Raw genomic sequence first — 23,343 nt, 5'->3', positions numbered from 1 at the left:
AGTTAAGCTCAAAGCCTTGAACTCTTCCCACACACAGCCTAAGAGTACAGGAACTCACCTGGTGTGCTGAAACCAGCCAGCACCACTCCTGCTCTTGGTCTTCAAAGCAGCTCAACATCATTATTGCACATAGACTGGGACAGAGGAGGGAAAGAAAGGAAAGCAACATCTGACTTGTAAGTCTGAGGGTTGGTGTGCTGGGGGGGGAAGCAAGACCAAGACACCCTGCAGCACACTTTTTTGTCCAAACAATGAGAGGACAATCACTTCAACCTAAAACTTCAATACCTTGGTAGTTAGATGTTCTGGGTGACAAACAGGAGTCCTGTCACTTAGTATCAGCTCCAAATCAAGGAGGAAGGAGATTCAAAGTGAGATTTCTAGCCAAGATGTCACATAAATGAGCAGTGCAAGCATGCCATCAGCTCTGGAGAGTTCTCCTTTTTTCCAACAGGTGAAACAAAAGTCCTTAGAAACTGAGATGCGTTGGTGGTAGCTGGGCAGTGGCCTTTAAAGCAGTGATGCCAACATGAGATGTGAAGAAAACTAGAGTAGAACCTTGTCATACCAACACCCACACATTTGTTTATCTTTCCCTTTATTCTGGCAAGTCTCAACAGCTGGTTGCACCCCACTGTCACTTTTTACCTGAATCCACACGTGAATCTTACTTAACAAGGGAAGGAAAGTACCGGCAGCAAGACCCCAATACTGAGCTGGCCACTGCTGCCACCAATCTGCCTCCCTCAGCCCTTACAGATGTACTTCACTGGGATGCCTAATCAATGGCTGTTTCTTATCAACCACTTAACTCCAAGTTCTTTGGCGTAAAGCAGTTAGAAGCCATAGTATTTGATTACACGTTATCTGCTCCCAGCTAAAAAAATATGGGGATCTGATAGAAACATGGCTTCAGCCTGCAGTGATGAAGGAATTTATTACATCTAAAAAATTTATGTATGTAATGTGATTTCTGGTTTGGACTGGGTACAGCTTTTCATTGCATCCCATCATGGACTTCCCACCAAGTCAGTGCCTGCGTGATCTAGTTCTCCATCCCTCCCTCCTTGTGTTCCTCCTAGTTCATTGCCAAGAGTCTAAACAGAATGCTCCTTGGGAGCTATTCCAGCAATGCTCTTTGGCTTTTGAGAAAATGCTGGGCATGTTGGTCTGTGATGGGAGAAGGTCCATACACACCTCACAACCCGCAGAGATCTCCCGCAGGCAGCAGTAGGCAAGAATGCAAGGAGCTCAGCCTGGTCCTCCCACTGCCAAAGCACGTCTGCCCTTTTCCTCTTGCTGAGTCTGAAATCACTCCTTTCTTGGTTCACAACAGTCACGTTTCCAAGGATCTTTTTGTAAATTAGAAGGTTATTTACAATCACCATCATTTATATGACCTGAGGCAGAAGACTGGACAGTTTTCTCCTTTCCTGCTTCCCTTACTGGCCAGGCAGCAGCAGTTTCTGAGAGGATGGCTGTCATTGTGATGGGCAAGGGTAAAGCTTGGAATCAAGGCTGTAGAGTACAGGTCACTGCCGGGCTCTCAGCAGCTCCCCCACCCCAGAGGAAAGCTCTGGCACTGGTCAGCTGTGTTGGTTCTAGGGCTTGTGTGAATAACTGTGTGCAGGGGTGTGCTGAGAGGGGAGGGGAGGGGAGGGAAGGGAAGGGAAGGGGGGGGAAGGGAAAAATCCATGGTTTATTTGGGGAAAAAAAATGTGGTTTATTTTGACTAAAATGTTACATGCTATGGGTCTTTCTCCTGAAAAGAGAAACATAAAAATACCATTTGAAAACAAACAAACAAACAAACAAAAAACTGTGAGATTAAATGAAACATTTCACTTCTGATATTTGAAATTATATTAAAAAAAAAAGGGGGAGGTGAAAAAAACCAAGGTAAACTCAAATGCATTTACAAAAAAAGAAGAAAAGTCAATAGTCTCTTTTCCACTAACTCACCTTACAGCCAGAGCAACTAGGTAGTGAGAGCAACAACCTGGATCTTCAAGAATGAGTCCTTTTAATTGGGCATAGATGATTTAGACTTATTTATTTACTAGGGTTTAAACAGAAGAATATGAAATCCCTCAGTTCTTTCCAGCTGCGTTATAACTTTCTGTAACTGGAAGAAACTGGTGCTCATGGTCTCCCACCCCTTTTCCAGCCTGGTCAGTTCTAATCACTAACCTGAGGCGCTGAGCTCTGTTGCAGTAGATTTTGCAAATGGTACATCTTTTAGATGCACAATCTTCTTTACAGGGCATCACAGGTCTGTCTAATTCACAACTGAAATTAGGTATTTATTCAAGTTAGGAAAGACTTAAGACATCAAAACAAAGTGTAACATTATGCAAAACAACCCAACCCAAAGAGCTGGAGCCTGGGCCATCCTCTCAGAACATCATATGGGCTGGGTGAGTAACCTCTGCTGTCCAAGGTGGCCACTTGTAAGAAAAATTCAACTCTTTGGAAGCCTTAGCAGTTAGTTTATTTACAGTAATCTTTCTACATGGGTGAAGTTTCCAAAATGGTGAGCAAAATTAATTCTGGTTGCTGCAACGTCCTACTAAATCAGCTCATTTTTATGTACATGATGATTAATTTGTATATAGATTAATAATATGTATGTACAGATGCCATTTTTGTGGCAGAAGAAGCACAAGGGTTGCATCTGTGGAGCTAAGCAGCGGTAAGAGTCAATGGGCACCTTTCCTAACGTCAACAAAAGATACATACATAATTCAGTAACTCTCATTATTTAAATGCCAATCTAATTAGACTGCAGAATGTAAATTAATGGAATGTTCTTTGAGAGCTGTTTAGATCCATAATAATATTCCAGTTCTAGAAGTTTCCCAAGGCTTGAACAAGAGTGAAATTCTTCAGATTCAATATTATCTGAAGTGCTATGGCCTTTTCACAGTGAAAAAGATTTTTAGGCGTTATTAAGTCAAAGAGTAAAGTAGCAATTACTCTGGCAAGGGAGAAATTCCTAGGGAGCATTTGAGATGGGTTCCAAGTGGATCACACACACTCAGCTAGAACATATCTCTTGTCAAAAGAAAAACAAGTACTTGAAAAAGCAAAGAATTTGCAAAGTGCTGGTGAAGTGTAGTATGACACATAGGTATGAGGCACTTCAGCGATGAAAATAAATTACAAAGTCCTCACTATTGTACAGAGAATCTGGCTGCAGAAACTCATTACCAAAGTTGTTTTCTTTTCATGAACCAGAAGGAAAGCAAATTAAAAATAATGCAGTACAACTTGGTGAGGTGGACAACGCAGCTTCTCATTATTCTGAACCTCTTCTGACCTCCTCAGAGGTGAGGACTTCAGTTAAATAGCTTTGCTTTCTTCATACAATCTGAACAAGGCAGGTACAAACCCCTACCATCAGCCAGGAGAATGCATCTGACACCCCCCATTCAACCACAGGTTGCATTTAGCCACCACATGTGGAAACACCTTCCACCCAGCACCTCTCTCCGCAACACCCTTGTCTCCCTACGGAGGCAAGAAGCTGAAAAAAACCACATTTCATTGCACACAGAGCATCACTGTTTTCTCTCTGTGAAGTGGACCAGAGTGTGAAAAACAATTGTCAGCTTTGTAAACAGAAAGAAAAGAGCAATTGTTATTGAATATTGACTTTCTGGGTGAAATTCCTCTCACCCAGTTTTACGTATCTATTACGCAGTCGTTAATGTCAGAGCCACTCATTTGAACGCCTTTCCAGGGAGCTGATGTCAATGTAGTTAATTCAGTTTCGGGGGAAATGCATCTGTCCAGGTGCAGCAGGTGCACTGAGGCAACTGAGAGACATAATATACTCAAATAACTCCACATTGTCTGATTTAGGACTTTGGAAACTGAAAGACAGAGCAGACAGTGGAATACCAATTCTTCTCTTTGAAAGGGACAAAATGTCCCACCATGCAAAGCCCCCCCCCCTCCCAGCATGCATTGCACGCAAACTGTAAAGAAGGGTTTAGAAATTCCCAATGGATGTGAACTGCAAAGGTCTAAGGTGATGGCTACAGAGACGTTGCCAAGGGGAACCTGGACGTTCAATGAACGGATGGATCACCAGCATCCAAAGCTGCCCTTGACCCTCTGAGACACAGCGGGTCTAGTTCCTGTCAAATCAGTTAACACAAAAATTAGTAACAAGCTCTTGTGAATGAAAATGTGTATTGTGGGAGGAAATGCCAATAAAAAGATATGATGATGAAGAGGAAGACGCTACACAAACTCATTTCAAATCAAAGCTGGAGGAGGAAACAGCAATATTTACAGTTTTGCTTGAAAGACACACCTGTAAGCCTCACGGTATACCCAATATTCTTCCCTTAAAAACCAAAATTGTTGTTTGGCTATGTTCTATATTAATACTGAATAGAAATTTTTGTAATAAGAATTTTTTGGTGACCACCCAGTATGAAAACCTTGAGTATTATAATATAAAACTATACTTACAAGCAGAAAGAACATTGCTGCTTGTCCTTTTTTTTTTTATTACCAAATTTTTTTATTTTTTTATTTATTATTTTTTTATTACATAATTACCCTTACTACATTAGCACTCAGGGAAGGTTACCATTTGTAAGTAAAATACAAATTCAGAGCTTTTCAAAGAAGTAAAGAAAACATTTGCTACCTCCTATATATATAATAATATACCTAAAACTCCTGACCTTGCCTCATTGACAACACTCTTTAGAATAATGTTTTGGGCAACGTGGGTTCAGCAGAGAGTGAGTTTGACCATGGCTCCAGTAAAGAGATATTAGCTGGGATAGAAGAACCACCAGATGATCATTAACATAGTAATTTTCCTTGTAGGTCATAAAAAGTTCTTTCTCTCCCCAAAGATCATATGAGAACAAAACTGCACTTGAATATATTCCATTTCTTTACTAACGGAGTGTTAGTTTTTCTTTTGCACGGGGCTGTTTGGGAGGTTTTGGTTTAATATATTGAAATTGCAGCTGCATGTATTTAAATTACTTATGCACCCAGACATGTAGACTGTGATTAAGTTTCTTATTCGGTTGTAACATAAGGTTCATTTCTTTTGCTGGTTGATTTAGCATGAAGAAACCTTCCCTGTGGGTTTGCTTCACAATAAATTGCTATTGGCAGATAGAAATGTCAGGTTTACCCTCCAGATGGGAGCAATAACAAATCAGACCTTTGCTTGTTCCATTTTTCCTTCTGCACATGTGACAAGAGATGTGTGTTTCTCTCTACTAACTCTGTCCTCAGATATAGAGTTATAGGGGGGCACTTATTCACATATGAATTTCATGGCCACCAAAAAAAGAAGCAACGTGGCTCAGGGTCTGTGAAACTGGCTATGACCGACAAAATTCCCAGGGCCAAATTTCAACATTACTATTAATCTATTGAAGCTGGGATTATGTTGTTTTGATTTCCCCGATTGCACTTTTATAGTGAAGTTCTCTTTATAGTCACTGGAGATCTGGTCAACGTTAAGCAATGCACCAGCAATATAATCATTTCATCTCAAGCAGGCAGCTAAATTACATCAGATTAATTATACATTAATAGGACTCCATTGTGTCTAACGCCACATGAGGCCCCCAAAGTGTTGCAGACATCTACAAGGGAACAGAGGTAACACGCGACTTACATCACATAGACATCGCTTTGTAAGGACAGCTGTACTCGGGGAAGAAAAGCTCACAGCATCTACTATGACTCTTCAAGCCTGTGTTTAGGCAGCTGAAAATCTCACCCAAAGTGCCTATTTCTTGTTTTGAATACAAAGGGTTTACTCGGATTATCTCAGCTGGACATGTCAGCAATGGCAATGTGTAATGACAAGCCAGGACAATCCACCTGCTGTTGCGTGATGTGATTTATCGTGACTGTGAGCACTACATAAAAAGGAGTCTTTTTTACGTGGGTACAGAATATATTGATCTGAATCATAATTTACTGGTAGTGACAAGGGACAAGGCAGTACAGCCCAAGGACAACACTACGGTTTCCAAGCTTCCAAACAGAAAAAAATTTACGTCAAACTCTGGATAAAGCTGCCACTGTGGGAGAAACAGGACCATAGCTGAAGATACAGCCAAGATCTATGGCTTTTAGGATGTCCACACACCGACTGATTTCCTCCACCTTCTCCATTGCCTCCATCTTCCTGGACATGAAGGTTCTGCCTTCAGCTTCTTCACTAAGGCTCAAACCACTTGCTCCTGCACCTTCCGAATGACTGTCTGGAAAAGGCAACTAATAACAGGTGCTGCTTGCCTCTGGTGGGACAGGGAGTGGTTAGCCACTGCCACCTGCCATTTCAACATGGTTTTGAGACCCTCTCTCCCTCAGTTCAAGTTGAACTGCAGCTGGCGAGTAACCTGGGAATATATTAATTTTATTTCCTTGCATATGGTTATCAAAGAACTGAAGTGACAGTGCTAGAGCTGCATTTTTTCCTGTTTTATTTTCTGTAGACGGTTACTCTTAAGGAGGATGTAAACACTCTTGCACATTACGTCACTGCCCATAAACGCAGGAGGCAGTGGGAGGGGGAGGGAAGTGGCTGCTCTCAGGATGGTGACCTTGCATAGTTGAGCCATTGCACTCAAAACACCAAAGCCAGATGAGGACTTCCATGCAACAGATGAAAGGTTTGTTGCTGGAAGTTTTTCTCCTGGCTCAGTCCCTCACACTGTCAAGGAACATAGGATGCAAAAGGGTCAGTCACCTCAAGCAGCAGATGTCTTTTCGATAGCAAAAATGGCTATAGTCCGGCTTTGCCTTTCCCTGCTGCCCCTCTGCCTTGCAGCAACCCACATGAGTGATGATGCTGCTTCTCCAAACCAGCTCTGGACTGAAAAAAACCATCACAGGGCATAATTGTGTGGTGTCCACAAAGCTATGGGATGTCAGAGGGAAGCACAGATGGAGAAACATGCTCCTGCTGAAGAAGCAGCTGACCATGCAACCTCACCAGTGCCCTCATCAGCATGCTCACGTCTGCACTGCTAAATGCAAGGGTCAGGGGCTCATTCCCCACCCTTGAGAGAAACGGGCTAGGACAGCTTGTGTCCTCATAGATTCTGCAGAAAAAATTACGTATTTCATAGTACCTTCAAAGAACATTTCCACAAACACACCCCCAAAAAAGCCAACTGAAAGTCAGACACTTGAGATTTAGATATTTCCCAGTTTCCCGGTGATTGGTGGCAACTTCCAGATCATGCAGAAATTCAAAGGGTGTCACGGTTAAGGTCTTGACCCAGTGGTAGCAAGCAATGGCTGAATTATGCTTGAAATCTAATGGGAAAAAAAAGAATTAAAATTAAAGTACAGAGCGAGCTCACAATCAAAGCTATAAAAGGCCATCTTTGCTTCACCATTTTTTTGTCCCTCTTTTAACTCATCCCCCCGACTCTGCTCTGGGCTCTTGCAGCAGTTATCACCCTGCCCCAGGGCACCTTTCCACAGCATCTTTGGGAAATATTAGATATTTGTCTACCAAGCAAAAAGACAGAGAAACAGGGGCCGTGAAGAGCATTCACAGACCACCATCCACCTCTGAGATAAGTGAGTGGGCCCGTGTTTGCAGCAAAGAAGCTATTTTTATCTGTCCTGTTCCAGTCACCCCCATGATGGAACATTCCTGCTGGCTGGCCAGAGCAGTGTTGTTCTGGGCAAACGTGGGCAAACGAGACCGTTTGTCTAAGTCATGGCAGCTTGCTTAAATATGACCTAATGTGTAAGCATATCAGATAGCTTTTTATAGGGTAGGTTTTAGGTTTGTTTGGGTTTTTTTAATTGCTCTGAACTCTGGGCAATACTTGGCTCAGACTGCGCAACACGGGGTTCTTGCTGCTGGGACAGTGCAAAGGTGCATTTGAAGGCTTCATTATTAATTCATTTTACATCCATTAATAAAAAAGCCTTCTGATCGATGGACACTGGGATGATCTAGGCACACAGAGACATGCACAGCCATCCTTTTCACTGAAATGGACTACATGATTGAGTTTTATGGAAATAAAAGCATCCAATAGTGAATGTTTCCTCTGACTAGAAGGTGAATTAAGGTGGAGAAAGGAGATCTTGACAAGTGGAGGAGGAGCTCTGTTGCAATGAGTCCTACCACTCCAATCTGATTTTATGGCGCTTCATCAAAAGGAGCTTTCACTCCACATGCGGGTATGTCAGCTGTCAGCACGAACATAGACTGTAGCGTTCGTGCTCAGCAGCACGTACACATCAACACACCCATTCCTGACTTTGCCAAAGGTGCACACTCTGGATGTACTTTCTCAGAGAAAACAAATAGATGCACCAGTTTCCAAAAAACAACATCAGAAATGTAAAAGTCCTCCTGTTCTTCAACACCTCAGAATAGGTGTTGCACTAAACATCTCTAAAAACTTTATTACTGAAATTCATCTTTTCCTTCTCAGTGCAGGGTTCAGTGTCACTCTTATCTCTGTAATTTTGATATTTTTGTATCTTTGACTAACAGAAATTGGGCTGACATCCAACCCCCTGTCCTGTGAAGGGATGTCCCAATTCTACCTGTTTCCTATTTAAATGCCTTGCACATGACAGTCCTTTCTAGTTCTTCTTGACCGCCAATAGTCTTGACAGAACCAGTTTTATCTCTTTTCTAGAGCAGGGAGAGGTACCTTTATTGTTGGTACCACCCCATCAGTGTGTTATTTCTTCAGTAAAATGCTAATAGGATTAGATTCACCATTTTTGTTAATTCTCCCTTTTTATCAGCTAAGTAAGTACAAAGGACAAGAAATTGTTTTCCATTCGTTTTTTACAGGCCCTTTTTTTTTTTTTTTTTTTTTTTTAATGGTGCCTCTAGCTTCTCACTAGGCTGGATAACCATCACCCTCAACTAAAGTATACCTCAAAGTAAGCCTTGCATTCCCTGACTTACAAACCCCAGCAGCAATAAGAACTATCAATTAAAAAATTAAAAATAATAATAATAAATTGATTTTCCTTTCAGGAATTTTCTTTGACCTTCAGTCACTTTAGACAAAACTCCTTGGACCGGTATTCCTGAGCACCAGCTATCCCAGCAAGTCAAGGAGCTTTCAGCTGTAGGGGAACCATCATTTTTGATGATCTCTTCGGTCTGGGAGACAATAGAATGAATCTACATTTTTATAAAATCCTTCAGAATGCATAAGCTATAGTCTAGGAACTTCTAACAGAGGGAAAAAAAGAAAAAAGCAGCCCAAAATGACACATATATATTAAGTCTTTTGGCTTTTTCTGGTGGAAGGCTGTTGAATTCTAAGCTCTCCCCTAACTCTAGGAAGTTTTCTCCTTTCCTAATACACGCAACAGCAAACTGACCTTTTGCACCAGCACCTGAAGAGAAAATGACAAGAAGGATATTATTCTAGGTGAAAAATCACCCCAAATCTTTCAGGCAAAATGATTTTTCTCTCAGCATCTGTTTCCCCACAAGCAGAGGAGAAGCTTAAAAGAAAGGCAACCAGATGATTAAAGCAGAGAGGGGAAAACCCAATAAATTAAAAAAGAGAAAGATGGTTGTGAAAAGGGCCCTTCCAGTACTAGGGGCTAATTTTCAATCCTAGTTTTCCTCTTGAGACTAATGGTTTTAGAGAGTACGTGTTCCTACAAGGGTTGAGCAAGTTCCAGTAACGAGGGCAGCTTTTTCTTCCTTAATCTTGCAATCTGCTTCTTCATTGCATTCCTAGCCCTGCTGCAGAAAAGGGATTAGAGCCTGAAGGGTGATTGATGTCGCAGGATAGCGGTCCTGGTTTTGCATCTCCTTCTTTTTCAGAGGCTAAAATACTACCCACTGATATGTTTGCATTTCAAAACCACTTTTAAAGAAAGTCAAACCTGCAAAAGTTAGGCAGTGCCAGAATATGAGGGTTACCTGTCTGTGCTGGGCCAATACACAATGAATAAGAGCATTTGTGCATGAAATTTGTAAGAAACGCAGACAGAAATTTGAGGAGCTGCTCAGTGATGCCGTCAGCACAGTCTCTCCATGGACTGAACCAAGCAGGTCCAGGGAGAGGAGAAACTGGGGTTCAGAAGCATTAAGGCCAGTATTTCCAAACTTAACAGCCTTAAATGAGTCACCCTAAAAGTCATTACTCAGAGGACCCGACTAAACATTTCATCTCTGTCTCCCAGCCTGTTTTCCTGGGTTTAACCCCGAGTTAAAAAATGGGAGTTTGACAATCCCAGTGCTGCCTCCAGGTGAAAACCGAATAAATGAGCTACAAGCCAGATCAGTTCATTTCCATGCTTCTTCTGCCTTGAGGAGAGCCTAAAAGAAAGGAGGCGTTGCCAGAGACTGGCATGAGTTACTGCACTGCCTGCCAGGCTGGACGAGGCTGGGATCCCTGGGGCTGTGGACTATTTGCTGCTAAAAGTAGATAATCTAAATCTAGATCTAGGTCTAAATCTAAATCTAAATAAATACAAAAATAAATATAAGTATCAATATAAAATAAGCATAGACATATAATGTATCATATATTAAATAAATCATTATCATACTAAACTGTTTTATTATTTGTTGTCATATTTAATATTAATCATATAAATGTATCATATAGACTCAAAGCTGTACCAGGACATCCACAAATCAGTTCAGCAATCCTACATGTAACAATACATGGATTTTGCTGCCTGTTTCTGAGAAGCTGGGCTAAAGAATAAAAAAAAAATAAAATCTAAATGCAGAGCAGGGGGTGCCCTACTTCATGCAAGGTTAGATTTCTTCATTGTGACTTATTCTGGTAGTACTGCAGACAACTGTAAAGAGAGCTGAGGGATGCTGTTCATGCCATCCAGCTGTGTAAGCAATATGCTGCATACCCATGTGCCCCGTGTGGTCTGACAGTGCAAAGGAGGGGCAGAAAGCACTTGGAATAAACAATAAGGCTGCAGCTATCGCAATAAGTGAAATGGGTTTGGGATCCTTCTCTGGTACCGAGGCCTGCTGGCATGGCATGGTCCGCTGCTATTTTATTAAACTCTTAGTTTCCAAAATATGAGGCTCCATTCAAGCTGTTTCTCAGGAGCAAGCCACACTGACTTCTCCCAGACATTCTTTGGGAAAATGCCGTTTAGCCCAGGCACAGGGCATCACAGAGCGGCATCAAAACAATTTCACAGTATAGATGATCAATTCCATTGTCTGGGAATGTTCCCTGGCACTTCATAGACATAACCTCAAACGTTAGCCAGGCTACTTAGGTGGTTAAATCCTATGTGCAGACCTGGGTTTACTGTAGCAGGGTCACAGGTCAATGTGCTAACGCTGTTGTAATTTTTGCAGTGGCTAGGTAAATGGGGAAAAAAGTCCAGAAAAATGTACTCGGACAAAAAGAGGCTATTTTTGCCAGGATAGCAGAACATGCTTTGGAGAAGGAGCTGTGAGGCTTCAGTGAAAGTCCTTGATTCGCCCTGTGATGTATCCTTACCATTGAGAAGATGCTCACGAGGTTTAACAGAGCTGCAGCACAGAGCTGCCCAGCCAGGAGCCACAAGGCGTGCTTTGAGGGAGGTCAGGACTGCAGCCCATTCCTTTACATGCAGGGAAACCTAGGCTTGTGCAGAGACATGGCAAAAGGCCACCTGACAAACGAGTAAAAGAGCAAGATGTAAGCCCTCGGTCAGCTGAACCACGTCCGAACCTGCCCATCATGCTGTGCCTCCGTCGTGGCTCAGCAAAGCACCAACTGAAAGAGTAATTTCTGCAGTTACCAGCAGCTGCTTGCTGCACAGTTCATGGGGGGGTGTAGTATTTTCATCATCCTGAGATGCTGTGGAAATAGAGAATGAGAGCAGGACAATGAATTAATATGCTTTGATCTCTTTTTCAAGTGCCTCTAACAGCTGGCAGGCCCTCCTCCTCATTTTGGGCTCTCGGCCAATACACTGCACCTCCTCAGCAAGGAGAGAGCAAACTCTCCTGCATATCAATGTCTTAACAACTCCTACCTGGGCCAGGCTGTGGTGAGGAGATGCCTTTTACAATGTGCTTTTGATTCCTATTAGGCAGAAAGGGTGATGTGCCATGCAGTCTGCTGGGGCATCACCTTGGTGGGTCCCCCCTGAGCAGAAAGGCTCAAATACAGCCTTGGCACTGCAGAAAAGTGTGCAGGGCTGCAGCATGCACCACAGCCAGAGCATGTATTTGCTGCTTTTACTTGGCAAAAAAATTCTCCAGGTGCCAGATTGGCAACTGAAAAATAGCCCATGAGGGCAATGACAGCACCCAGTGCTCACCTCCTTCCCACCTGCCGTGGCTACCTCACACATCTGGCATCTGAGCCATCACTGAAAGATTTCAGGTCATCGTGTTTGCTAAGAAAATGCTTTTGGAAAAGGTAAAAAATTGTTTGAGATTATATACTAAACTCGTGGCAGATCTAGGGACCCCTGGCTTATTTCCATTGCTTGGGATTTAGCTCCTGGTCTGATTCCTGCTGAGAAGTCTACTCTTTGGAAAAATGGGCAAAGTGCCTGTGCAGTCTGTCCTTATGCTAAACAAGATCAAGCTGGGTTCAACCAAAGAGCAGATTATCTTCTGCACCAGATAATTTTCTTTTAGGATAAAGCAGCTTCCTTCAGTCCCAAGGCACACACAGAAGGATTATGGTGTAACGCCAGCATACCAAAATCCCCCCTGACCATCCTGCAGGAGATCTCCTAGCTTTGCCATACCCTCCTTGCTTTGGAAATAGAATACCACACACAGAGATCCGTCCGTTCATTTCTTCCCTACTACTGCTGAGCACATTTAAAAGGCCACTGGCAACTTTTTTCTGTGCTGTTGATAAAATTTTGAAGCAGCTGCAGCTTCACCACTCATTTCCAGGCAGACCTGAAGCTGATAAAATTGTGCTGCTGAGTTTGGAAAGCCTTTTTGCTTTTATTGGAGCAGTGGAAAAGGTTATTGCTCCTTCAGCCAGTCACATCCATTGCAAGGCATGGGGGTTTTATGAAGGGCAGGAATGTAAATGAGATTATCCACAGGACAGCTTTTACAGACAATGGAAAATCAAATGTGCCCTTTCCCAGGGGAGAGCAGGTGGGGTTTTGGGCACAGGTCTGGTTCTGTGTAGAGCCAAGACCTCGCAAAGCACTTCATTGCTTCAGTAAAATGCTTTGACATCAGCGACCATGTTAAAACTCTCTTCATCTGCTGTGTTAGCAAATCTATGCAATAGCAAACATCTACAAGTGCTGAGAGTGGTGACAGCCTGCTTAGACCCTTATCGCTGGCCCAGGCACTGGGTCCCCAGCACAGGAGCTCATTTGCTGGTGGGACTCCATCCTCCAAGTGGTGCAGCCACATCCCAGACCTCTTCTAGCAGACCCAGCCTGCTTTGCTGCCAAAATGACCTCCCTTGCTGGTGCATTTAGCTGGTTAGCTCTTCACCCATGACAACACCAGGGACAAGCAAAGAGGACATTAGAAGTCCAGTTCAAGAAGTTGAGTTCCTGAACCTGGGATTCATCTCCTCCAACTGCACAGCTCTCAATATGATGTCTGTTGATGTCAACAGACATCAAGTCTCCCAACTTCACAGGCCACCTCTGAACCAGAGGAGAGAACTGCCTACCTGCCAACTCAATAAACTACCAGCTGGGGTGGCTGAACAGTTCTTCAGAGGCATCTGCATCCCTCTGTTGGCTCTAGCAAGAGCTTAGAGCTCTAGCAAATGAGGTTGGGCTAGACAACAACGTCATTTAACAGATACAGATGAATCCCACCCAAAATCATCAACCTCTTCCCCTTTCTCCATCCAGTCCTGGAGTGCACTATTCACTTTTCATCCCAGACTGAGGATTCAGCCCTGTGGGGGACTGGTCAGGACAGCAAAGATGCTTTTATGAGCTGCTTCCCAGGCTCATGCCTCTGAGCTGTGCAGCAAGGCTTTGGGAACTGAAGAGCAGGGTTTTTGAGAAGGAGCTTTAATTGAGTGTGGTTTAAAAGTTTCCTGGGGTTTTTTTTCAGCTCACTACTGCTGTCTATATAAAACTGTGGTTACAAAAGTAAAACTAATTAGCCGTAGACAACCAGTCACTTAGAGAAATTGCTGTCACAGCTACACCAAGTAAAACAAAGCCACAGACAGCTCAAGAAAAGTTCAGCCAGAGCAAGCCTGACAAGTCTCTCACCTAAAGCCTTGCATCTTGCAAATTCCGTGCAAAGTTTATGGCCTTTTAGTAGCAATGGCAACACTGTGTTGCAGGGCTGCATGGTTACATACCAGGCATCTTTCTCTTGCAATTTCCCTGGTTTAAGCCTTCCAGATCACTTATCTTTGACGATTTTTAATCAAAACAGACAGTTCATGGAGGTCAGCTGCAGGCATGGTGCTAATTGGAGCTCTGGCTGAACTTGGCAATGACAGCCCTGGCGCCTCAATAGAACTTTTTTGCCAAGTGGAATCTTAAAACTCTCAGCAGACTCCTCATGCTTTGTTTTGATCCAAGCATGGTCACAACAGGGAAACCTGTCACACGATAGTAGCCACAGACCTGTCTGGATAGATAGAACACGCCAGATAGACTATCTGACAGACTCACCTCATGAGATGTAGAGCTCTCCATCCAAGTTCAAGCTGCTTCTTTCAAACATGCTGCGTTAATGGAGAACTCGTCTGAGTGGCCAACAGTGCCATTTGGTGCATCTCAGTCAATCTACATGGTGCTGCAGTGTCCTCTGTGGGCTTCCTGGCTTGGATGCACCCCTAATTCAAACACCTCCTCAGAAGCCCTGTCCTGCAGTGTTGTACTGAGTCTTTCTCATCCTCCTGAATGGGCAACAGAGAACATTATCTCTGCTGCTGTCCTCAGATACTGAGAACTCTCATCTAGCTCAATTAGCACAAATCATGCTTTGGAAGATAACGCAGATGTCAAATTCATCACTGACATCTCTTCCTCTATTTACATTTTCATTCACTGAATCAATGGCACTCATTTTTTCCTTGGGTGATTAGTTAGGTCTCAGCAAGAGGCACCATATAAAAGTGCTCACTAAAAAAAAAAAAAAAAAAAAAAAAAGCCTAAAACTTCCCTTGATATTTTTTACTCCAATATTTATAAGAATGAATCAACTTCCACCCATGTACCAAGCATCCAGCTGTAAGCCTGGTAACTAAGCCACACGAGGGCATTCAGCTTGCTGCCTGCAGTTTTCAGACTGGAGTCAAGCTTTTAGCCTCACACAGCTTAGGTGAGGGCTTTACCCAGAGGGATGCTGCCCACCCTCCTTCCTGGGTGTATTTCCACGTGAACCCAAAGCTAGCAGACAGTTTCCCAAAATGCCAAATTAATCAGGCTGTGCAAGGGTGGGAGATAACTGAACACCTACTTTATTGAATCCAGGAGGGCTGCATTGGCTTGTGAGGTTGTACGTTGCCATCAGCAGAAGAGCCAGTGCTTTCACAAAGACATCTTTCATGAAATTTGGAGCAAGTTTCTATAGCAAAATACTGTGTCCTGCAGGTAGCAAAGTTAATTTTGAACAAGGCAGCTAAAATACCTCCGCCTGGAGTGGCTTTGGGTTTTATCAGCAGCTGATTATATCTATCAAGGGTTAACCACCACCTAAGCATTAATTTTGATGACCTCACTTTAAGGAGTAGTTAATGACCCTGATCTGTTGGGAACTCACCTCAAATCATTTTCCAAGGAACTCATTAGCATTTGTTTTCTTTTTCAGGTAGAAAAACTGGAGTCATAAGGGAACAGCACAACTAGTTAAAGGCTACCCAGTGGTCAAAGTCAGGAACAAAACCAGTACCTTCTGCACCCTAGTCCAACCATAGTAGGCAGTAGCCTTTCCAGTTACAAGGCAGAGATGGTCTAGGAGAAATGCCTGATGAGTCTCTCCATTGGCCTTATTAGGACTTGGATCAAATATAGAGGCTAATCTTTCTATGTTCTTCTATGGATCTATGCTCTTAAATGATTCATATAAATGAGGTGCATACATTACATTTGCAATGCTGTAGGCATCAATATGCAAGTGTTAGAAACAGCTCTTTATTCAAGCAACCTGGGCAAAACCCTGATTCTCCTATGGGGGAAAAAAAAAAAGTTAAAGGAGCTGGAATAAAGATGGTTCTTTTAAGTACATATCTAAAGAAAGGCAGAATAATTTTGAATGTATCTGTGCCCTCTATTATTCACTAGAAAAGGTCTCATCTTTTGTTCATTTGTAAATATACTCAAGCCCATGATTATGCATTGTCATGACTATTTTGTGATGAAATCATCAATCTGGGCTGCTCTGAAATTAAGCTGAATTTTGCAAGTGACTTCTTTGTCAAAGAAAATGGTGTAGAGCAATCCCTTCCTTCTTGTATTCAGGCAATCAGCCGTATTAAAAAAAAAAAAAAGAAAACCCACTGAGTTAATCCACTGATGGTTTGCCAGCCCAGCCTTCCAATTCAAGCCTTGAAAAGCCTTGGAGTATCTTAGTTCATACCTGAAACTCACCTGTGGGCAGCCTTGTTATGGACGTGATCACTGCTTTTGAGAAGCAGACTTAGTTCAGCTACCCGCACAGAAGTGTCTCTTGCCATTTGAGATGCTTCAGGGTATATCACCAGGCCCCAAATATTGCTCCAGGAGGACACAGGTCTCTCATTGCATCAGCATCATAACTTCCATCCTCTTATGGATGCCTTGGGTGCCTCCAGATACCTGTTCTGAAGGTCTCAAGGAAGATGAGAAAACAAAACTACCACTCTCATAATTTACAGATGATGGAATGACTCATGATATAATTTAGCAAATACATTAATCGTTGACCCCGAAAGAGGTAGGTTTTAACACCAGATCTCTCCAGACTCTGTTCTGTGCTGTCACTGGAAGCAAATCCTTCTTTCCTCATGAGCTACAAAGATAAACCCTCCAGAGCAGGCTGGTGCACTGGAGAAGTCTGATCTGAGAAAAAAACCAGGATAAACTCTCCAGCAACAACTTTACCAGTGACCAAACTCTAGCAGTCTCCCATGTGCTGTTAAACCCTGAGAAAGACTCTTGTTACAGTTTTGGCCCAGGGCAACTCCCCATCCAGCATTTCTCATATAGTCCAGGCACAGTCAGGAGTGACACGAGTCAGGGACCATTCGCTGTTTCACTAAGGGATGTCCCTTGTGTCCATCTGGAAAACAAACACACTCAGCTGCCTCAACAAGGGCTATGTCCATGTGGGCATCATGGCTACAAACCCATTCCAGATGCAATTATACAGCCAGTAATGTCAGCAAAATTACATTTTAAGGTCTAAGTCCCTCCAATCTGGAGACTCCAGGGAATACAAAACCTCAAAAAGGGTTTGCATATTTCTCTGACAAGCCAGGCAGATCTGCCTGAACAGGAAAAAAAAAAAACCCACAGATTATTTTTTTTCCCTCCTCATTTCAACAGCAGGAAAAAGCAAATTTATAGTTGCATCTTCAAATATAAGTTTCTAGTACCTAAAGCAAAATATGCCACTTTCCCATATCAATGCAGTAGCACAAGTCAGAGGGGAAAAAATACATTTCCTAAGTATACAGAATAATCTGAAGTTCTACTTATAAAGTAGCTTTTCATCAGTTGCAGCCCACAGGCTCTCATAACACTTACTAATAGAGCTCCAAGAACATTGCTTTTCCAGCTTGTGCACAATTCAGACAGAAAAAAATATAATGTAAAGATAAAGCTAATTCCATTTAAAAAAATATTAAAGGTAATCAATGGTTCAAAAACATTGTTTACAGGTAAATAACACTTTCAGTCTCAGCTTCAAATGTTTTCTTTAAGGGATTCTCTAGTAAAAGGCTTTTTGCTTAAATGTCACTGTTAAAATTCAAAATTCCATTCAAATCAAAAAGCCAAAAGATTTAATTCTGAAAAGCAGGGAAAGGGGCAATTTAAGTGCTTTGCAAAACGGCTGCTTGTCTGATTTCTACACAAATAAATTGACAATACCAGCAATAAGCATTCTGCTGCCTCTAAATCTGAACGACTCCTCTGGAAAAAAGTTTTTGCCATAAAACATGGCCAAGTTTTTCATTACGCTGTTCCCTGCCTAGGAATATTTTCAGACAAGATACCATTTCCTAACCATGCAGCATCCAGAGCTACAGCAGAACAGCTTTTCAGAGCAAATAGGATGATCCAGAGCTGGAAATGCAGCACAAATATACTTCAGAGAAATATACTAGTATCACAAAAATCTCGACATTTCCACAATAAGGTGTTTGCAATATTGTCTCTGTTTAGCAGAGAGAATTTCAAAACCTCAGTAAACGTTACAGCAGCCAGAAGCCCATGTGGAATTGCCCAACGGAGAACTCAGCCAAATGGCTATTATCCTTCTGAGAAATGGCTTTTTCCATTTTAATGGTTGTTAAACATCAAAGCTCTGGACTGACGTCTGGTCTGAGAGGCAGCACTTCTCCTAGCCTGTGCTCCCTTGCACGGTGTTGGGTCTTTTTTGATCACTCCAGGGAAGCCCCTTATTAATTAACACGTCCCCTGCAAATACAGACTTACCGGCTCCTGCATCATGGGTCACCCACAGACCCAAGCTGGACAGAAATCCTGGATAAATGACCCTTTAGCACATATATGTTGTGTCTATACCATATGCATGGTAAGTCCCTTATATCCTGGGGATATACGTATATTCATTGTCTGTGCAGAGTATGGTCCATCCGATATGGGGAGTGAGCCTGGGGCATGGTGTGTTTGCTGGTGTTATGGGAATTCCACATGCCAGCCACCATAACAGGGTTTCCACTCTAGGTTTCTGCTGAATCAATAAGCCAAAAAAAGATTCTTCTAGAAAAGTCCTTTTAATTAATAGCACTGGAGCTTGAGCTGGGTGCCTCTGAAGGAGGACCTCAAACAAAGACATCCCTGGGCAATTATACCCTTTACAATCCAATTTCCCCACCCCTCATGCAACAGTTCGGACCAGTGATAATCTTAGGGTCTCGGGTCTTCCCGGTCTTCATTGGGTCCTTTCATTGTCTCTAGGGGGGCTGTTTCTTTTCCTACCTCTAATGTCGCAGCTTCTGTTAATGCATGTAGCATCCTTATCTTCTGGATTGGACCACCTTCTTTTACTTGACTAGGTAAAGTTCAACATATCTAGGTGAAAGTTCACAGCTTGCAGCCTAACTTCAGCAAATTTAGCTACTAATGCTAAGTGAGTTTTGCTAAACCAGTTCTATATTGCTAGTACAGCAAGTCACACAACTCTGGGCATGTACTAATCAGTTTTGTAGCATCAAGCCGAGGGGGTTGGTACATAATCTGTTACCCCTCCTGTTTTCAGAGCTGCTTACACAGCAGATCTACAGATGATACTTCATGGTGCACCCTTGGCCCTAGGGATCCATCAGGGTTACGGCACCCTTGGTCAGCAGGAGCTTGCACACAAAGTGTGTAAAGGGTGCTTCATGTCCTCCAGGCTGCACTGACACTGAAATTATGGCTCTTCCCAAAACTCGTTTCTCAAGCCTGGGGCTAAAAGTCATTCCCTAGCTAGTGCAAATCAGCTAGAGAGTAAGATTGCCACCACTGTTTCTTTTCTGGTCCATAAAAGGTTCATTAGCTCTCTTCACTGACAGTGAGAGCAGCTTAGTCTATTATGCTACAGATTGTTTCTTTAATTATATGCCATCACTCTAAACTCCACCGATTTTCCAGATATATTTCTTTCTTTTTATATGCACACACATGTGTGTAGGTAGATAGATATATAGATAGATTATTTTTTCAAGTTCAGCATCAAACTGTGGGAAGAAATGACCGCAGTCATGCTTGAAATTAAAACTAGTGCACGCTCCTGAAATACTTTCTTCACTGTATCCCCCTCTTCCCACCTCCTTCTCACCCCGCTCCCAAGTCACAAAGGAAATACTAATTAGCTTCCAGATCAGGCACGTCTGTATTATATGCTGCTCTCATCTGACAGATACTGTACAGTAATTGGGTCAAACACACAGAGTAACCAAAGCACCGTGGGTTTGCCCGCAGCTCTGGTGGAGGAAGAATGAAGAATCTCACAGTAAAGGAGGGCCCAACACAGTTACTTGCGGCTCAACTGCCTTAAGGATGCTTGACTAGAGCTCTTTAGTAGCATTAAAGATTTATAAGGATTTTAACAAAAGTTTCCAATATCTGACTGGTAGCAAAATCATTTTGCCCTTATAGAAACACCAGCAGGCTGAAGGATCACAAATAGGTTATTCACTTTATATGGGTAGCGTGACTTTCCTCTGCCACTCTTCAAACCCTTCATCTTCTCCAAAACTGAAATTGGAGCATCCCCTTTAGTGAAAATATGGTGGCATCATTAAGATCTTCATGTTTCTGCAGTAAGGTATTTGCAGTTTTGCCTCTACTTAGCACAGAGACCATGAAAATAAAGACAATAAAAAAATTAGTGCTGGTGGTTCTTGTCGACAACACCCTGAGCTGCAGCGTGAGCATGGTCTGAAGTGAATCCTCTCACCTGTGAGCCCTGAAGCTGGTTCATTACACCGTGGCCAGCTGGGAAGGGTACAGCAGCACAGAAAGCCAGGTCCTGAGATAATACAGCCCTGCACACACCACTGTCACAGCGGTACATGTCGGAGTAGCTAGGTGGAAGTCACCTTGGGTTTTCACTGGTATAAACGGATGTATTTCCCCGGCAAGCAAATATCCTTATTAGTGAAAATCAGTGCCGGCAGCTGGTGTTGCCCTGCCAAAGCCTGTGGAGTTGTGCTCATTTATGTCTGCAGGGGTGTGGACCTGGATTTTCAGAGTTGGAGCATTTTCAGACTGGGACACAGTCTGTCACACAATTCTGGCACTTTTCCTTCTTTCCAGAGATAAAGGTTCTATGGGAACTCAGATAAAAATCCTACAAGGTACAACCCCACTAACCTCCGCTGCAATACTGCTACAGGGTGGCTTGGGCGAGCTCAGCAAGGAGATGGGCTGTACGATCATGAATGAGTAAAGGGTTTCCAAGAGATGCTTTAGCTTAAGCCAGCTCCAACTACGGAGAAAAAAAGCAAGTGAGTGTAAAAAGGGCTCCGGAGAACCAGACAGCTTTTGAAAGGAGAAGTGGAGAAGCAGATGGCCTCTGCTCCTGGTAATAGGTCTGCAGAACCTTAAAACCTTTCAATCGGGAAGCTTGGCCATTTGCCCCATCCCAGGGAGACACCAAAGCACCTCATGCAAAAAGACATTAATAGGGTTCCCCCTTTTACTCTTCCAAGATAATACTTATGGCCAGGCAAGAGTGTGACCTACATAATGTTCAGCCCCACTTTCCCCTTTAGTTTTGTGGACTTGTCCAAGCTGTTCAGCAGGACTGTTGCAGTCTGTATTGTTTTCAGCCTAAGAGGAATGCAGCTTTGTGCCTGGCATATAATTTAACAGGGGCAGACGAGACCTTGATCCCAAAGGAAAGATCTTCAGTGCCAGCAGGGCTTGACACACCAGGCAGACAGATCCCAACTTCAAAGAGCAACTCATCATTATCTGCACAGCAGCTGCGGCTAGCGCAGCTTTTGAAGATGCCCACCACAGACACTCAAGTCCTGACCCAAAATAAAATAAATAAACACCCTCCTGTGGTGGATACCCTTTGCTGATCAAAGTCAGAGCCAGCACTGGGTGTATCAGGGAAAACCCTGGAACCAGGTTCACTTCACACACACTCCCACTTTTATCACAGCAAAGGATCCACTGGGATTTTACCAGCAGCTCAGCACAAAGGCAGGCTGCCTCCTCAGGTAATTGCAGGGGATGGGAAGGGGTGCTGGGTCACAGCTGCTGAGTCCTTCTCTAAGGGGCCATCCTAGAGGCACACAGAGCCTAGAGAACCACAGAACTAGTTTGGGAGCTGTTCAGGTTGGGTGAAGCACAGGGAGATACCGGTGGCCACAGGGCTGAGAGGAGCTGTACCACGCCAGAGCTTCGGTCCTGCCTTCTCCAGCCCCTCCGTCCCCCTCAGCACTGCTGGCTCAGCTGCCTATGGCTCATGGGCCAGGGGGCCACCATGAGGCACCACCCTTGTTGTGGGTCAGCATAAAGTCAGCTCACATTCCACATGGGAGACTTGACAGGCCCCCACAGATCAGCACAAACAAGCAGTGAGCACCAGAGAGCCTTGTTAGTGCTGCTGGCTGGAGCAGAAGGGACAAGATAGCTTCATCCTGCAGGAGGAAAGAGGGACAGCCCAGGATTAGATACACCAAACCTCATGCGAGAGATTCCCAGCTCTCAGGATAGCTTTCTTCTGCTGGAGCTCATGGCCAGGCTCCAGCTGGAGAGCCTCTTACCTGCTTTGCAACAGCAATGGTCAAAACTGATGTTATCAGGTCAGGCAGACTCTTAGCAAGAAGGTTTGATGTCTGGCTGTACCCATCCCACCTGGGCTCCTTTCAGCTACCACCACCTCCCCACTTACCCTCCAACACCAACCTATAGCCCAGCAGCTCTTAAAAGCTGTTGAGATCTGCCACGAATTTAGCACCTTCCCCAGTGAGTCACGTTGAGCAGGAACCTCTCATCCACGCCACACACCTGCTGAGGCTGCAGGGGCCCTCAGTGCAGCTCAGCTGATGCTAAGCAATCCCACCCTCACCCCCACCCACCTCACCTGCATAAGAACCAGGGCTGAGATAAGGCACAGCAGCCTACTGCCCCTTTCTTGTCCAGGTTTTTCTGATGCTGCCAAAAACTAGGGCAGCTACAGGCACGTAGCTATGCATAACTTCTGCTGTCAGTCTGCAAAGCAATATCAAAGAGGCAGTTCTTGGTACTGCTAATTTCCCAGGAAAATGAGATGGACCTACTTCTTTCTTATGGCTGTGGGTTGGCAGACAGTGCCTGTACCCAAGGGCATCAACTACAGGGCAGAAATACCCCATGTGCCACCAGATCACGCTGTTCCTGCCCGTACAAGTCGGGTGCCTGGAGCTACCAACTGCAGTCACGTGTGGTTTGCTGAGTTTTGAGAACACAACTCTAGAGAGAAAAGCATAAGCTGTTACTTTCTGCATGTTAATAAGCACAACACACATGCATATAATATGCGTATAATTCTGTGCATTGGACATGCAGCAGTTTCTTAAATTGGAGCACTTGGAATACAGAGCTGTGCTTTCTCACACAATCACAATTTATTACTTAACACAGCTGGGGCAGCAGCCCCGCTTTTATAAGGACCAGCTACAAGGTGAGCCTGAGTTTATGACTGCTTTTCCAAAATGTTCTTAAATCCCCAGGTGCCCTGGGGCACCTCCCAGTGCCATTTTTCCC

At 43.6% G+C, this 23,343-nt stretch overlaps 1 long non-coding RNA gene across 1 annotated transcript; it reads right to left on the bottom strand.

The window, feature by feature from the left end:
- Positions 1–1,847: 1,847 nt before the first annotated feature.
- Positions 1,848–23,131, bottom strand: LOC129736037 (uncharacterized). The gene is made up of 5 exons (XR_008732198.1): positions 22,682–23,131; positions 15,392–22,235; positions 14,602–14,828; positions 11,484–11,637; positions 1,848–7,314 (listed from the first exon to the last, which is right to left on the bottom strand). It is a non-coding gene; the product is annotated as an uncharacterized LOC129736037 (long non-coding RNA).
- Positions 23,132–23,343: the final 212 nt, after the last annotated feature.

Source organism: Falco cherrug, chromosome 4, assembly GCF_023634085.1.
Source record: "Falco cherrug isolate bFalChe1 chromosome 4, bFalChe1.pri, whole genome shotgun sequence".
In the NCBI taxonomy this organism is placed as follows: Eukaryota; Metazoa; Chordata; class Aves; order Falconiformes; family Falconidae; genus Falco; species Falco cherrug.
The sequence above is the reverse complement of the archived record's forward strand: the minus strand, read 5'-3'. Positions and strand labels throughout refer to the sequence as shown.